Source organism: Microcebus murinus, chromosome X (genome assembly GCF_040939455.1).
Source record: "Microcebus murinus isolate Inina chromosome X, M.murinus_Inina_mat1.0, whole genome shotgun sequence".
Classification (NCBI taxonomy): domain Eukaryota; kingdom Metazoa; phylum Chordata; class Mammalia; order Primates; family Cheirogaleidae; genus Microcebus; species Microcebus murinus.
This window is the reverse complement of record NC_134136.1, coordinates 258,591-277,717: the sequence shown is the minus strand read 5'-3', so window position 1 is coordinate 277,717 and position 19,127 is coordinate 258,591. Positions and strand designations below refer to the sequence as shown.

The following is a 19,127-nucleotide window of genomic DNA, read 5'->3' as shown; positions in this document are numbered from 1 at the left end:
GGGGAAAAATTGAAATCATTCCCACTTAGAACTGGAACCAGACAAGGCTGCCCACTATCTCCACTTCTGTTCAACATAGTGCTGGAAGTCTTGGCTACAGCAATCAGACAGGAAAATGGAATCAAAGGTATCCAAATAGGGGCAGAAGAGATCAAACTTTCACTGTTTGCTGATGATATGATATTGTATCTAAAAAACCCCAAAGATTCAACCAAGAAACTCCTGGAACTGATCAATGGAAATTTTTTTTTGATGCTTCAATTTCATTAGTCAGTATTGCTCTGTTCAGGAGTTTTATTCCTTCCTCACTGAGCCTAGGGAGATTGTGTGTTTCCAAGAATTTGTCCATTTGCTCAACATTTTCAAGCTTATGTGCATGGAGATTTTTATAGTATTCAGAGATGACATTTTGTAAGCTGTAATATCTCCGTTTTCATATCTGATTGAGCTTATTCAGTTCCTTTCTTTTCTGTTTCTAGTTAATCTAGCAAGAGGTGTATCAATTTTATTTATCTTTTCAAAGAACCAACTTTTTGTTTCAAAAGATTCACTTTAGATCTAAGGACATGCATAGGGTGAAAGTAAAAGGATAGTAAAAAATATTTCATGCAAATAGTAACCAAAGGAGAATGTGGGTGGCTATACTAATATCTAATAAAATAGGCTTTAAGTTATAAACTATTCCAAGTGAAAAAAGGACATTATATAATGATGAAAGGGTCAATGCACCAAGAGGATATAGTAATTATAAATATATATGCATCAAACATCACAACTCCTAAATGTATGAAGTAAACCTTGACAGAATTGAAGGGACAAATGTTCTAAAATAATAAGAGAAGATTTCAATACTGCATTTTCAATGATGGATAGAAAAAGCAGACAGAAGATCAGTAAGAAAATGGTGAACTTAAAACTGTGTAACAATTGGACCTAACAGACAGATGCAGAACACTTGATGCAACACTAGCAGAATACACATTCTCAAGTGTACATGGAACATTCTCCAGGGTAGATGATATGTTAGACCACAAATATATTTGTATTATATTTTTAAAAATGGTATCATACCAAGTCTTTTCTGATGACAGTGGAAGGAAATTAGAAATCAATAGCATAGAAGGAAGGAAAAATGGTGGAGTAAAGGTAACCCCCCAGATTCCTGCTCCCAGAGAAAGAGACATAGATCTTGGTATCCTACATGCGAGTAGATCTCCCCCCTACAAGGACAGCATTGAGAATCCACAGAGGTTCAGCATGGGACTCTCAAAAAAGGAAAAAACAAGGTGATCAGGAGATAAGATCACGTTCTCTGGAGAGTGCAAAACAAATAACAGGGCATAGAGAGTGGGAGGGTGCCAGCCCGCCAGGCCAGGGGGTGAAGTGGGATGAGACACAGGAGAACTCCTTGCTTCCCCATTGAGCTCCACATCCATCCAGCCAGGGACCTGTCTGAAGTTGGTGTGAAACTGGGGCAGGCGAAGAGGGTGCTGGAGAGTGTGGTCATTAGTGGAAGGCACCATGAACTCCCCTGGAGTCCCGTGCTAGGATGGCTCCAAGAGGGGAGGAAACTAGACTGAGCTGATAGTGGAGGCAGTTAGATATCTTGTCTCTGGTAATGAAGAGGGCCAGCCCTACAGAGCTGTTCACTAAGTCGGGGACTCTAAGCTGGAACTGCCTCGGGTGAATAAGTACTGCACAGGGTGGGTCAGTAAGAGAGAGAACTATGGCTAAACAGGCATGAGTCAGTGGGAAGGTGGCATAGAGGAGGCAATGTGGCATCCTGATGACCCAGACCCCAACCCGACACCTGCCACCTCCTAAATAGTTGTCCCCAGTACTGGTACTCTGTGAGCGGGCAAGCGGTCGCCATTGAGGGGGTCCACAGCCCAGCTGCTGTGGTGTGATATGGTGTGGCGGGCAGATCCCCTCCTCTAGCCTAGAGACCCTCATGACAAATTCCACCCCTACACAATCTGCGATCGGCTGGCCAGGCCTGGCTACTGAGAAGACTAATGTCAAGGGAAGTTATAGCCACTGAGGCACCGGGGTGCAGGGCAGAATGGAGAGCTACCTCCTCCTCCTAGCCTGCATCTCTTGTGCCAAAAGTTGTAGGCTCCAACCCTAGAGGCAGGGTGAGAAAAGAAAAGCCACTCTCCCCCAGATCTAGGGTGAATCCGCTGGACCTGTGTGCAGGCAGTATAAATGACTTTGCTTCCCAGAACAGTTTAGGTCACCCAGTTGATCAAAACGCTGGGACTGGATCTCCTCCCCTGTCCAGTGGCCAACAGTCAGGGCCATGGACAAGGAACAAATTCCCCCCCAAGTGGCCACAATAGGCTCCACAAGTAACCCCTCCCATCAGGGGTACCATTCAAGTATGGTGGAAGAGCTCCGCCCAGAGGCAGATCAAGACACCATGGAAGACAGGACCCCTAGGCACCATACGAAAAAACATCAGCTGATACAGATGAGGAGGACTCAGCGAAAGAATTCTGGAACTATGAAGAATCAACCTGAAAACACTCCCCCAAAGAGATATTCCAGCTCTCAAAAAATGGATACTGACCAAACTCAAAACACTAAAATAGGGGGGCAGAGCAAGATGACGGACGAATAACACCACCAGACAGAGGGTCTCTGCAGAAAAGACAGATTCTAGCAGAAACTAGAGGAAAGAAGCAAGAAGACGAGCATACAGCGGACAAGGGCCGGAAGGAGGGGTACCTGAGACCCCGGGAGACTCCACGGGAGGAGGCTGCGGAGGAGAACTGGAGGCTGAGACCACCGGAGCAGCCCGGAGACCAGTGGCAAGGGTAGGTGGATTCGCTGTTTCCCCTCCCCTGCATTCGGGACTGCTGGTGGGCTCCCCAGCGGGTGGAGAGACCTGCGGACACCAGCCCAGAGACTGCCGCCGCCTGCCAACGGTGAGCCTGTAGCAGATGTGGCACCAGGTTCCCAACTTCCTCCGGGCACCTCCGTGTGCACGGACCCGAGCCGCGCGGCAGGCGCCATATTGCCTCCTCCTCCCCTCTGCCGACCCTACCCACGGCTGCCCAAAGAGACAATACAGCCACCAGCCGGAGGCACCTCCAGGGAACGGGACCTTCCCGTTTGGGACCCCGGCCGCCCTACCAGGTGCTGCTGGCACCGTGTTCCCAGGAAAACGGTGCCGACTCAGAGGCTGAGAGACATAGACCCAGCTTGGGCTCCCTGTGGGTGAAATAGGACCGGAAATCCTCTCCCTGGTGGGAATACAGTTTGAACTCTGGGACCCAGAGGTCGGACCTGCAGACCAGATCCCCAGCACCGAGGCCTAGCATTGCACAGGGCACAGAAGGGTTATACGTGAACAGCCTACTGAGGTCTATGTGCCTCCAGGGGCGGATCGGCGTCCTAGAGGGCAACCCTCCTCCCAGGAGGAGACCGTGCACCCAACCCAGGTGGCGTTCCTGTGCAGGGAACCTCCCCGCCGGCATCACAGTCCGGGGAGGCCTGGTGACTTGTGGTCTGGCCTGCGGGCAGAGGCCCAGGAGTAGCTGCGGAGTTGGGGAGGGTGGAAAGAAGCGAGGCCTGCTGCAGACTGCGGGTCTCAGACAGCCCCACCCCCACACCCAGACTTTCTGGCTGAGCGGGACCATTCCAGCCCCGCCCTGACAGCTTTCCCTGGAAGCAGAGCACAGAACTTTGACCCCTGCTAACGGCCTGAGGGCAGGCTTACCCAACCCAGCTCCGCCCAGAACGAGAGCTGATAACAGGACTCAAAATCAACACCATAGCCTGTTCCTCCAAGCAAACGCCACCTACTGACAGGGACGGCATCTTGCACAGCCTTTCCACGGCACCCACTGACTCAATATACAGGGAGTGGTCCAATTTCACCCACAGGCACCACCTAACGCCTCAGAAACTAAACAAGGTGTGTGAATATCCAAACAATAACCTAAGGAAAGAAACAACAACTGATCCACATGGGAAGAAATCAGCGAAAGAACTCAGGAAATATGAAGAACCAAACGGAAAACACACCCCCAAAGAGGAGCACCAGCCCCCTAGAAACGGACACCGACCAAAATCAGGCAACCAATATGACAGAAGAGGAATTTCGTATGTGGAACATAAGAACACTCACCCAGCTGCAACAACAACTCAATAACCAACACCAAGAAACCACAAAAAGTCTCCAGGATATGAGAAAAGAAATACACACATTGAAGAAAAGTGTAACCGAACTCCTGGAAATGAAGAATCAATTCAAGGAACTATAAAATACAGTAGAAAGTCTCAAGAACAGGGTAGATGAAACAGAAGAAAGAATCTCAGAGCTTGAAGATAACACCCTCCAATTAAATAAATCAGTCACAGAAATAGAGCAGAGAAACAAGAGAAAAGAACAAAGCCTACAAGAGCTGTGGGATTATGTGAAGAAACCTAATGTGAGGGTCATAGGGTTACAAGAAGGGGAAGAAGACAACACTCAAGGGTTGGACAAGCTGTTTGAAGATATAATAGAGGAAAATTTTCCAGGCCTTGCTCAAAATCTTGATATACAAGTTCAAGAAGCTCAGAGGACCCCTGGGAGATTCAACGCAAACAGGAAGACGTCACGACATGCAGTCATCAGACTAACCAAAGTATCAACTAAAGAGGCCCTTCTAAGAGCTGTAAGACAAAAGAAGCAAGTAACATACAAGGGAAAGCCAATTCGAATAACATCAGACTTCTCTAATGAGACTTTACAAGCAAGGAGAGACTGGGGCCCCATTCTCACTCTTTTGAAACAAAACAATGCCCAGCCTAGAATATTATTCCCTGCAAAACTAAGCTTCGTATATGAAGGAGAAATAAAAACATTCTCAGACAAGCAAAGGCTCAGAGAATTCACCAAGACAAGACCAGCCCTACAAGAAGTACTTAAAACAGCGTTATGCACGGAACATCATAATAATAACCCACGAATATAAAAACAACCAAAACCCAAAGATATTAAAGGCCAGATATTACAATGGCTCAAGACAGAAATCATAGCAACAACATCCAACCCAACAGAATGATCAGTAATCTACCTTACCTATCAGTTCTCTCAATAAATGTGAATGGCTTAAACTCTCCACTCAAGAGACATAGGCTGGCTGAATGGATAAGATACTACAGGCCAAGTATATGCTGTCTTCAGGAAACACATCTAAACTGCAAGGATGCATATAGACTAAAAATAAAAGGGTAGAGATCAATATTCCAAGCAAATAGAAGCCAAAAGAAGGCTGGTGTGGCAGTTCTAATTTCAGACGATTTAGTTTTCAAACCAACAAAAGTAGTAAAAGACAAAGAGGGTCATTATATAATGGTGAAGGGCACAGTCCAACAAGAAGAGATAACAATTTTAAATATATATGCACCCAACTTAGGTGCACCCAGATTCATAAAGCAAACCTTACTGGAGCTAAGCAAATGGATTAATAGCAACTCCATAATCGCCGGAGATTTCAACACCCCACTGACGGCACGAGACAGATCCTCCAAACAGAAAATTAATAAAGAAATAATGGACTTAAACAAAACTCTAGAACAATTGGGTCTGACAGACATCTACAGAACATTCTACCCAAAATCCACAGAATATACGTTCTTCTCATCAGCTCACGGGACATTCTCTAAGATAGACCATATCCTAGGACACAAAGAAAATCTCAAGAAATTTAAAAAAATAGAAATCATACCATGTACCTTCTCAGATCACAGTGGAATAAAACTAGAAATCAACCCTAACAGAAACTCACATTTCTACACAAAAACGTGGAAATTAAACAACCTCCTACTAAATGATTACTTCGTAAATGAAGAAATCAAGACGGAAATAAAAAAGTTCTATGAAGAAAAGGACAATGGAGAGACAAGTTATCAACTCCTCTGGGACACAGCTAAAGAAGTTCTGAGAGGAAAGTTTATCTCCATAAATGCCTATAACCAAAAGACAAGAAGATCACAAATAGACAATCTAATGAAATGACTCAAAGAGCTGGAAAAAGAAGAAGAGACCAACCCCAAACCCAGCAGAAGTGAAATCAACAAGATCAAATCAGAACTAAATGAAATTGAAAACAGGAAAGCTATTCAGGAGATTAAACAAAAAGTTGGTTCTTTGAAAAAATAAACAAAATTGACACACCATTGGCTAAGCTAACGAAAAGCAGAAAAGAGAAATCTCTAATAAGCTCCGTCAGGAACAAAAAAGGAGATATCACAACTGATCCCAAAGAGATACAAGATACAATTTATGAATACTACAAAAATCTTTATGCACACAAACTGGAAAATGTGGAGGAAATGGACAAATTTCTAGAAACACACAGCCTCCCTAGGCTCAACCAGGAAGAAATAGATTCCCTGAACAGACCAATCTCAACAGCTGAAATAGAAACAGCAATTAAAAATCTCCCTAAAAAGAAAAGTCCCGGTCCAGATGGCTTCACACCTGAATTTTACCATACTTACAAAGAAGAACTAGTACCTATCTTGCAGAAACTATTCCACAACATCGAGAAGAACGGAAATCTCCCCGACACCTTTTATGAAGCGAATATTACTCTGATACCAAAACCAGGAAAGGATGCAACAGAAAAAGAAAACTACAGACCAATATCCCTAATGAATATAGATGCAAAAATTTTCAACAAAATCTTAGCTAACCGAATCCAGACACTTATCAAAAAAATAATCCACCACGACCAAGTGGGCTTCATCCCAGGGATGCAGGGATGGTTCAACATACGTAAATCTATCAATGCAATTCACCACATCAACAGAAGCAAAAACAAAGACCACATGATTCTTTCAATAGATGCAGAAAAAGCTTTTGACAAAATTCAACACCCTTTCATGATAAGTACACTTAATAAAATAGGCATAGAAGGGACATACCTAAAAATGATACAAGCCATATATGACAGACCCATAGCCAACATCATACTGAATGGGGAAAAATTGAAAGCATTCCCACTTAGAACTGGAACCAGACAAGGCTGCCCACTATCTCCACTTCTATTCAACACAGTGTTGGAAATCCTGGCTATAGCAATCACATATAAAAGCAGAATTAAAGGTATCTAAATTGGGGCAGAAGCGATCAAACTTTCACTGTTTGCTGATGATATGATATTATATTTAGAAAACCCCAAGGACTCAACCAAGAGACTCCTGGAATTGATAAATGAATTTAGCAAAGTCTCAGGATACAAAATCAATACACAGAAATCAGAGGCATTCATATACTCCAACAACAATCAAATTGAGAACCAAATCAAAGACTCAATTCCCTTCACAATAGCAACAAAGAAATTAAAGTACCTAGGAATATACTTAACCAAGGAGGTAAAAGACCTCTACAGGGAGAACTATGAAACACTGAGGAAGGAAATAGCAGAGGATGTAAACAGATGGAAATCCATACCATGCTCGTGGGTTGGCAGACTCAACGTCGTTAAAATGTCTATATTACTCAAACTGATCTACAGATTCAATGCAATACCTATTAAAATCCCATCAGCATTCTTCACAGATATGGAAAAAATAATTTTATAATTCATTTGGAACCAGAGAAGACCCCGCATATCAAAAGCAATTCTAGGCAATAAAAACAAAATGGGAGGTATTAATATGCCAGATATCAAACTATACTACTAAGCTGTAGTAATTAAATCAATCTGGTATTGGCACAAAAATAGGAATATTGACCAGTGGAACAGATATAAGAACCCTGACATAAAATCACCTTCATATAGCCATCGAATCTTTGACAAAGCAGACAAAACCATACGCTGGGGAAAAGAATCCCTCTTCAATAAATGGTGCTGGGAAAACTGGATAGCTACCTGTAGAAGGCTAAAACAGGACCCACACCTTTCACCTCTCACAAAAATCAACTCACGCTGAATAACAGACTTAAACCTAAGGTATGAAACTATTAGAATTCTAGAGGAAAATGTTGGAAACACTCTCCTAGACATCGGTCTAGGCAAAGAATTTATGAAGATGACCCCAAAGGCAATCACAGCAGCAACAAAAATAAACAAAAGGGACATGATCAAACTAAAAAGCTTCTGCACAGCCAAAGAAACAGTCATGAAGGCAAACAGACAACCTACAGAATAGGAGAAAATTTTTACATCCTACACATCTCATAAGGGGCTGATAACTAGAATCTACTTAGAACTCACGAAAATCAGTAAGAAAAAATTAAACAACCCTATCAAAAAGTGGGCAAAGGACTTGAACAGAAACTTTTCTAAAGAAGACAGAATGATGGCTAACAAACTTATGAAAAAATGTTCAACATCTCTAATCAGGGAAATGCAAATCAAAACTACAATGAGATATCACTTATTTCCAGTGAGAATGGTCTTTATAAAAAGTCCTCAAACAATAGATGTTGGCATGGATGCAGATAGATAGGAATACTCCTACACTGCTGGTGGGACTGCAAACTAGTTCAACCTCTGTGGAAAGCAATATGCAGATACCTTAAAGTGATACAAGTGCATGTACCATTTGATCCAACAATCCCATTACTAGGCATCTACCCAAAAGATCCAATGACACTCTACAAAAAAGACACCTGCACTCAAATGTTTACAGCAGCACAATTCACAATTGCAAAGCAGTGAAAACAACTCAAGTGCCCATCAATTCATGAGTGGATTAATAAAGTGTGGTATATGTATACTATGGAGTACTATTCAGCTCTAAGAAACAACGGTTATATAGCTCATCTTGTATTTTCCTGGATAGAGCTGGAACCCATACTACTAAGTGAAGTATCCCAAGAATGGAAAAACAAGCACCACATATACTCACCAGCAAACTGGTATTAACTGATCAGCACTTAAGTGGACACATAGGAACTACATTAATGGGGTATTGGGCGGGTGTGAGGGGGGAGGAGAGGGTAGGTATATATATACATAATGAGTGAGGTGTGCACCGTCTGGGAAATGGTCATGCTTGAAGCTCAGACTTGTGGGGGCAGGGAGGTCAAGGGCATTATTTGAAACCTTAAAATTTGTACCCCCGTAATATGCTGAAATAAAATAAAATAAAAAGAAATCAGTAGCATAAGAAAAACTATAAAATCCACAATATGTAGAAATTAAACAACTTACTCTTATACAACCAATGGGTCAAAGATAAAATCACAGGGGAAGTTGAAAATATCTGTATACAAATGAAAATGAAGGCACAGCATACCAAAACTTATACAATGAAGCAAAAGCAGTGCTAAGATTGAAATTTATAGCTGTAATTGCTTATCTTAAAGAACAAAAAAGATCTCAAATAAACACCTTAACTTTATACCTTAAGGAGCTAGGAGAAAAAAAAAAAAAAAAGAAAGCAAACCCAAAGCTACCGAAAGGAAGAAAAAAGGTTAGAAGAACAATAAATAAAATAGAAAAACAACAGAAGAAATCAGTGAAACCAAGAGTGTTCTTTGAGAAGATCAAGAATATTCACATATCCTTAGCTAGATTTACAAAGAGAGAGAAAGAAGGAGAGAGAGAGAGGACTCAACAGAAGTCAGAAATGTTAAATGGTCATTAATACTGATTTTTTATCATTAAAATGGATTATAAGAGAATATTAGAAAAAATGTATTTCAAAAACTTGAATAATTTAGATGAAATTAACAAACTCCTAGAAACACACAACTCATCAAGACTGAATCATGAGCAAATAAAAATTTGAATAGACCTATAAATAATGAGGAGATTGAATTAGTAATAAATTCAATTAGTAATAAAAAGCTTCTCAATGATGAAAACCTGAGTACTAGATGGCATCACTAGTGAGTTTTAACAAATACTCCAAAGGAATTAATATCAATCCTTCTGAAGCTATTCTGAAAACTTGAAGAGAAGGGAACACTTTCCACCTTATTCTATGGGGTCAGCATTACCTAAATACCAAACCCAGACAAAGACATGAAAAGAAAAGGAAAATGCAGACCAATATTCCATATGAATATTAATGTACAAATCCTCAAGAAAATACTAGCAAACAGCACATTAAAAGGATTATCTATCTTGTCAATGTGGGATTTATTCCTGGAATGAAAAATGTCTCAGCATACTAAAATCAATGTAACATACCACATTATCAGAATGAGGGGAAAACATCACATAATCATTTCAATTCATGAAGAAAAGATGTGAAGCTCTGACTCGAGTGGGGCAAAGGCAATATACATAACATAAACATTTGTACCCCCATAATATGCTGAAATAAAAAAAATAAAAAACATTCTATTAAAAAATTAATTATCATTTTATGAAAAAAACAAACCTCAACAAAATAAGAATAGGGGGAAACTACCTCAACACAATAAAGGCCATATATGAAAATCTCACATCTAATACCATACTCAATGGTGAAAGCTTTTCCTCTAGATTTAGAAACAAAACTAAGATGCCCATGTCTGCTGTTTCTGTTCAACATAGTACTGAAAGTCCTAGCCAGAGCAATTACACAAGAAAAAGAAAGAAAACACATTCAAATTGCAAAGGAAGAAGTAAAATTATCTCTTTTGCAAACACCATAAAAATTCCACAAATATAGTTTTAGTACTAATATGCAAACTCAGCAAAGGTAAAGGATATAAAATCAACACACAAAAATCAGTTGTATGTCTATACACTAACAATAAACAATTTAAAAAGGAAATTAAGAAAGCAATTACATTTATGATAGCATGTAAAAGAATAAAATACCTAGGAATACGTTTAACCAATGAAATTAAAAATGTGTACACTGAGACCTCCTGGGATCATGTCTGGAGGGTGGCTAGTATTCTACCAGCTTCAGAAACAGGAGGGAAAGCAAGTCTAGCAGAGGTACCCATTCCATTCCCAGCTTGCTTGGTAGCTGGTAATTGGAAGGCACTCTGCAACAAGTGTGAGAAGAAAAAGAAAAAAAAGATTTGTACACTGAAAACTATAAAACATTACTGAAAGAAATTAAATACAAGTGGAAAGACGTTCTGTGTTCATGGATTGGAAGACTTAATGTTATTAAAATAGCAATACTATTCAAAGCAATCTAGATATTCCATGCAATACCTATCAAAACCCCAGAGGCATATTTGTTGAGAAATAGAAAAATTTATCCTAAATTCCATGTGGAATTTCAAGGGAACCCAAATAGTCAAAATCATCTTGGGGAGGGGGGACAATACTAGAGATCTCATAATTCCTGGTTTCAAAACTTACTAGAAAGCTATGTTAATCAAAACAGTGTAGTAAGTATAGGCAAAAACACAGAAATATAGACCAATGGAATAGAATAGATATTCTTAAGTAAAACTCTTAAATATATGGTCAAATGATTTACATTAAGGTTGCTAAGATCATTCAATGGAGGAAAGGACAGATTTTTAACCAAATGTTGCTGGGAAAACTGGATATTCACATGCATAATTGGACATGGATCTTTACCTTACACCATATACAAAAATTAACTCAAAATGAAACAAAAACCTCAACAGAGAGCTAAAATTGTAACAGTTTTAGAGGAAAATAAAGGGGGGAAAATGACAATCATTTGGCAATGATTTCTTAGATATGATAAAGGCAAGAAAAGAAAAAAATAGACAAATTGAACTTCATCAAAATTACAAATTTGGCATCAAAAACACCATGAACAGAGTGAAAAGGCCACTCATGGAATGATATATTTTCAAATCATACATTGTGATAAGGGATTCGTATTCTGAATATATAAAGAATACTTACAATTCAACAAAAAAATGATGAAACTTGGAGCAAAGGAATTGAATAGACATCTCTGTAAATAAGCTATACACATGTCCAATAATCACATGAAAAGATGCTCAACATCACTAATCATAAAGGAAATAAAAATCAAAACCACAATGAGACAATACTTCATATCCATTTAGGATGGCTATTATTTAAATATATATATATAATAACAAGTATCAGTAAGGATTTGGAGAAGTTCCACTTCTAGGTATATGCAATAGAATTGAAAGCAGGATCCCAAAAGATACTTTTACAATGTTCTTTATTAATTTTTTTTTATTTCAGCATATTACAGAGGTACAAATGTTTAGGTTACATATATTCCCTTTGCCCCACCCATGTCAGAGCTTTAAGTGTGTCCATTCCCCAGAAAGTGCACAGAATACCCATTAGGTGTGAATATACCCATCTACTCCTCCGCCCTTCCACCTGCCCAACACCTGATGAATGTTATTACTATGTGTGTGCTTAAGTGTTGATCAGTTAATACCAATTTGATGGTGAGTACAAGTGGTGCTTGTTTTTCCATTCTTGGGATACTTCACTAAGTACAATGGATTCCAGCTCTATCCAGGATAATACAAGAGGTGCTAGACCACCATTGTTTTTGTGGCTGAATAGACTCCATGGTATACATATACCATATTTTATTAATTCACTCATGGATTGATGGGCACATGGGTTGTTTCCATATCTTTGCAATTGTGAATTGTGCTGCTATAAACATTTGAGTACAGATGGATTTTTTATAGAATGTCTTTTGTTCTTTTGGGTAGACACCCAGTAATGGGATTCCTGGATCAAATGGTAGTTCTACTTGTATCTCTTTAAGGTATCTCCATATTGCTTTCCACAGAGGTTGAACTAGTTTGCAGTCCCACCAGCAGTGTAGCAGTGTTCCTATGGCTCTGCAGCCATGCCAGAATTTATTGTTTTGGGAGTTTTTGATAAAGACCATTGTCACTGGAAATAAGTGATATATCACTGTGGTTTTGATTTGATTTCTCTGATGATTAGAGATGTTTAGCATTTTTTCATGCTTGTTTGACATTAGTGTATTTTCTTTTAAAAGTTTCTGTTCATGTCCATTGCCCACTTTTTGATAGGGTTGTTTGATTTTTATCTTGCTGATTTTTCTGAGTTCCAAATAGATTCTAGTTATCAGCCTTTTATCAGTTCTGTAAAATGTGACTATTTTCTCCCATTCTGTAGGTTGTCTGTTTGCTCTGGACTTCAGTGCGGAGAGGTGGGGGAGTGAATCTGGGTGGGGCTGGGTTCCGTGAGCCTGCCCTCCAGCACCACAAATGCTGTTAGCAGGGGTCAAAGTTCTATCTTCTGCTTCTGGGCAAAGCTGTCAGGGAGGGGCTGAAGTGGCCCCACTCAGCCAGAAAGTCTGCGTGTGAGGTGGGGCTGTCTGAGACCTGCAGTCTGGAGCAGGCCTTGCTCCTTTCCACCCTCCCCTATTCCGTGGTTTCTCCTGGGCCCCTGCCAGCATGCAGGACCTCCAGCCAGTGGATCTCCCCTGGTTGTGATGCAGGCCAGGAGGTTCCCTGCCCAGGATTGTAGTCTGAGCTGGGTTCATGGCCCTCCCATGGGAGGAGGGTTGCCCCTTATGCACGCTGATCTGCCTGTGAAGGCACACACACCTCAGTAGGCTCATTCACAAATATCCTTTCTGTGCCCCCAGGCAATGTGATCGAAACCTAGATGTGCAGGATCTGGCCTGCAGGCCTGTCCCCTGGGCCCTAGAGATCAATTCTGACCCTACCAGGGAGAGGAGTCCTGGTTTCAAGTCACCCACAGGGTGTCCAAGCTGGATCAATGTCTCTCCACCTTGGTATTTTCCCTGATCTCCTGGAGTCACCAGGCCAGCAGCACATTGGAGGGCTGGTGGGTAGGGAGCTCAAAGTCTGAGTACACCTCAGTCAGCTGTAGGGCCCCAACAGGAAAGGTCCTGGAGATGCCTCTGGGTGGTGGCTAAATTGTCTCTCTCAGCAGCTGCAAGTATGCAAAGGGAAGGGGAGAATGAAGAAACATGGCACCTGCCCATCTGCCCATCAGCTCAAGCCTGCAGGGCAGGGGGTGCCCCAAGGGAGCTGGGAGCCTGGTGCCGCATCCTCAAGAGGCTCACCACTCCCTGGCAGCAGCTTTCTCTGGGCTGGTGTTGGCAGGTCTCTCCAGCTGCTCAAGAGCCCACCACTAGTCTGAGATGCAAAGGAGGGAAAAGTTAACTCCTCCACCTACCCTTGTTGCTGGTCTGCAAGCCTCTCAGGGGCCTTTCTCCTTCTAGTTCTCCTCTGCAACTTCTTTCCGTGGAGTCTGCTGTATTTTCAGGCACCCTTTCCTCCAACCCTTGTCCAATCTATGTTTGTCTGCTTGGTTTTTTGTTGTTGTTGTTGTTGTTTGTGGGGGTTTTTTTCACTTTCTTCTAGAGTCTGTCTTGCAGAGACACTGTGGCTGGTGGTTTTTGTCATCCGCCATCTTGCCCCTATTCATCTACAACAATGTTCATAACAGCGTTATTCATGTGACTTAAAAGGTGGAAGCTATACAAGTGTCTATTGAGGGATGAATGGATAAACAAAATTTGGTATATACATAAAAAAAGAATATTATTCAGAGTTTAAAAGGAAAGAAATTCTGACACCTGTTACAACATGGATGAACCTTGAAGACATTATGCTAAGTGAAATAAATTATTCATAAAAGGATGACTGCTGTATGATTCTATTCATATGAAGTAACTAGAGTACTCAAATTCATTGAGACAAAGTAGAGACCAGGGGAGAAGGAAATGAGGAATTATATGTATAATGGGCACAGAATTTTAGTTTGAGAAGATAAAAAATTTCTTGAGATGAATGTTGGTGATGGTTGCACAACACTGTGAATGTATTTAGTGCCACTGAACTATACACTTGAAAATAGTAAATTTTATGTTATGTATATTGTACCACAATAACAAAGGAAGGAAAAATAAAGACCTGCTCAGATCAATAAAAACTGGGAACTTGTTACCAGTATACATACCTTGCAAAAAATATTTTAAAAAATTCTTTAGGAAGAAGGAAACTGTTATAGGTCAGAAACTCAGATCCACATGAAAAATAAAAGAGCATAATACAAGGAATAAATGATGGTAAAATAAAATCTTTTTCTTATTCTTAACAGATCTAACAGAAAACATCTTGTTCAAAATAATAATAGCAATAGTGTATTTGATGATTATACCTGATAGATAAGTGAAATGAATAATAGCAATGTCATCATGAAGAGAATTAAGGAATTGGGAATATTCTGATATAAAGTACTTGTATTATCTGGAAAGTGGTATAATGCTATTTGAAAGATGATTTGGATTAGTTATGAATGTGTTTTGCAAAGTCAAGGGCACCACTAAAAAAAAAAGTATGATATGCTAAGAGAGTGGTAAAGTGGAATCATATAAAATGCTTAATTAACATCAGAGAAAGCAGAAAAAGTGACAGAAAAAATAGCAAGAGTAATGAATAGAAAACAGTAACAAATATGGTAGATATTATTTGAACTATATCAATAAAGACTTTAAACTTTAATATGCCAAGTAAAAGAGATGTTCAGATTGCATAAAAAAACAAGACGTATGAAAGTTGTCAGCAAGAAACCCACCCACATGGACTAAATAGTAAAGGGATGGAGAAAATTATGACATGCTAACACTAATGAAAAGGAAGCAGGAATAGCCATATTAATTATACATGAATTAGACTTCACAGCAAGAAAAATGATCAAATATAAAGAAGAGCATTCATGTTAAAATGATCAATTCTCAAAGAAGACATATCTTTGATGTACAACTAGCAATAGTGACAAAATATGTGAAGTGAGGACTGATAGAACCAAAAGGAGAAATAAATAAACCCACTATTATAGTTGAAGACTTTAACATACCTCTGTCAGTACTGGACAGATCCAGTAGGTAGAAATCAGTTAGGAAATATTTGAACTGAATACCACCATCAATCAGCTGGATCTAATTGACATCTATAGACTACTTCATCCAACAACAGCAGAATGCACATTCTTCTCAAGTTCACACATAACATTCACTATGACAAACCACATTCTGAGTCATAAAACACACCTTAACAAGTTTTAAAGAATAGCAATCATGCAACATATAGTCTCAGACCATGATGGAATTAAACTAGAAATCTATAATAGAAAGATATATGGAAAATCTCAAAATATTTAGAGATTAAACAATTTACTTCTAAATGAACACATGGTTCACAAAAAGTCTCAGGAGAAATTTTAAAATATTTTTAATTAAATGAAAATGAAAATACAATTATCAAAACACAGGGGATGCAGTGAAAGCAATGCATAGAGAGATATTTATAGCATTGATTACATATGTTCGAAAAGAAAAAATATCTAAAATCAATAAACTTCAACCTTAGGAAACTAGAAAAAAAGAGCAAATTAAATCCAAAGGAATCAGAAGAAAAGAAATAACAATTAGAACACAAATTAATGAAATTGAAAACAGAAAATAGACAAAACCAAAATCTAGTTCTTTGAAAAGATCACTAAAATTGATAAAGTTCTAACCAGGTTAAGAAGAAAAAAAGACATAAATTACTATTATCATAGTAACCATAACCATTGATCCCGTGTTCATTAAAAGGATAATAATGGAATATTATGAAGAACTCTGTGCCCACAAATTTGATAATCTAGATGAAATGAATCATTTCCTTGAAAGACACAATTTATCTTAATTCACACAAGGAAAACAGTCTGAGTAGGCTTATATCTATTAAATAAATTGAATTAATAACTAATAATGTTCTAAAACAGAAAGCACCAGTCTCAGATGGCTTCACTGGTAAAATCTACCAAACATATAAGGAGGAAATTATACTAATTCTCTATAACCACTTCCAGAAAATTGAAGCAGAAGGGATATATCCTAACTTGTTCTATGAGGGCAGCATTGCTCTAATACCCAATCCAAACCATGACATTACAAGAAAACAAAACATTAGCAGATAGAATCCAATAATGAATAAAAAGAACTGTACACCAAAACGAAGTGGGATGTATTCCAGGTATGCAGGGCTGATTCAACATTAACACATTAACTGCCATGAGAGTTATATTTAACTCACTCTAGTTTTGACCCCAGGGCTGCATGAAGCATATATAAAATCTTACTTTGTTGGTGTTCTTATTGTTACAATTAATATTGATAATTTAATTCCAAAAATGTGGATTAAATGAATAGAAGTCAATAAATTTTGTTTTTGTATTTATGTCTAGCTTTAAATTACAAAGTTTTTATTCTGTTTTCATAAAAACAAACAAACAAACAAACAAAAAAAACACTGTGGCCCCAAGGAAAGTTTCTGGTTTTTTTATGTGGCAGTCAATGTGTTAAAAAATCAAGTAATGTAATCCACCACATCAACTGGCCATAGATTATATTAATAGATGCAGAAAAGGTATTTAACAAAATCCAACATCCATTCATGATGAAAACTAGGAATAGGAAAGAACTTCCTCAACTTGATAAAGAACATCCCAAAATTATAGCTAACAAACACCCAAAATACCTAATGGTGGAAAAGTAGATGCTTTCCTCCTAAGATCAGAAATAGGGGCAGAATGTCTACTTTCACCACATCTATTCAACATCATACTGGACATCCTAGCTAATGCAATAAGGCAAGAAAAGGAAATAAAAGATATACACACTGGGAATACAAACACAATATAAAATTGTCTTTGCATGTGGATGATATGATTTTATGTATAGAAAATTCCAAAGAACAAAAGAAGAAACCTAGAACTAAAAAGCAATTATAGCAACTTTTCAGAGTATAAGGTTAATGTACAAAAGCCAGTTGCTTTCTATATTCCAGCAATGAACAGTTAAAATTTGAAATGGGAAACATGATACCATTTACATTAACACCAAGAAAGGAAATGCTTAGGTATAAATTAGGCACAAAAATATATGAAGCAAATATTTACAGAATTAAAGGGAAAGATAGACATTTACACAATAATACTTGAAGACTTCAATACAACACTTTTAATAATGGATAGAACTTTTACATAAGAGATCAATAAGAAATAAAAGACTTGAACATTATAAAACATCTAGACCCAACAGACATACATAGAACAACAGCAGCAATATTCACATTCTTTTGAAATATTTATTGGAACATTTTCCAGGATAGAACATATTTTAGGTCACAAAACAAGTGTTAATACATTTAAAAACATTGAAATCATACAAACTTTATTTTCTGACCACAATGGAATAAAGCTAGAAGTAAATAATAGGAGGAAAACTGGAAAATTCACAAATATATGGAAATTAAACAATACACTCTTAAATAACCAGTGGGTCAAAGACAAAATCATAAGGACATTAGAAAATACCTTAGATATGAAACAAAAAAAAATAACATATCACAAACCTTATGGGAGCACCAAAGGCATTGCTCAGAGGGACATTTATAACTATTAATGTCTACAGTAAAAAAGAATAAAGATCCCAAATAAATAAACTAAATCAACTCTTTGGGGAATTAGGGAAGAACCAACAAATTAAACCCAAAAATATCAGAAGGAAGAAATCAATAAAGATTAAATCAGAAATAAATAAAAGAGAGACTAGAAAAACAATAGAATCAACTAAACTAAAAGTTGGTTCTTTGAAAAGTTCAACAAAATTGACAAACTTTAAGTAGACTGACAATGAAAAAACAGAGAAGTCACAAATCATTTAAAACAGATGCCAGGTGCAGTGGTATATGTATACAATGGAATATTGTTCAATAGTAAGAAACAGCAGTGATCTAGCACCTCTTGTATTTTCCTGGATTGAGCTGGATCCCATTCTACTAAGTGAAATATCATAAGAATGGAAGAATAGGCTCCATATGTACTCGTCATCAAATTGGTACTGACTGATCAACACTATGGTGCTCACACAGTAGTAATATTCTCCAGGGATTAGGGGATTATGGGGGTAAATTCACAACTAATGGACTTGGTGACCATTTGCAAAGGAGAAGGGCATGCCTCTAATCTTTGCTTGGCTGAGGCAAAGACATAAAATGTAACCAAAATGTTTGTACCCTCATAATATCCTGAAATAAAAATAAAATACTCAAAAAAATAAATTGAACTTCATTGAAATTAAATATTGTTCACTTCATGCCAAAGGTTCTGTCCCCACCTTGGGGTAGAGCCAAGATAGAAACTGTTCCCATTCCTACCGCTAATCTCCATTTCTATAATTAAAGAGGCAGAAGGTGG

The 19,127-nt window shown here is 38.6% G+C and overlaps 1 non-coding gene across 1 annotated transcript; it reads left to right on the top strand.

The window, feature by feature from the left end:
* The first annotated feature begins 10,804 nt into the window (after positions 1-10,804).
* On the top strand, positions 10,805-10,944 carry LOC142866116 (small nucleolar RNA SNORA7). The gene has a single exon (XR_012916176.1). It is a non-coding gene; the product is annotated as a small nucleolar RNA SNORA7 (small nucleolar RNA).
* Positions 10,945-19,127: the final 8,183 nt, after the last annotated feature.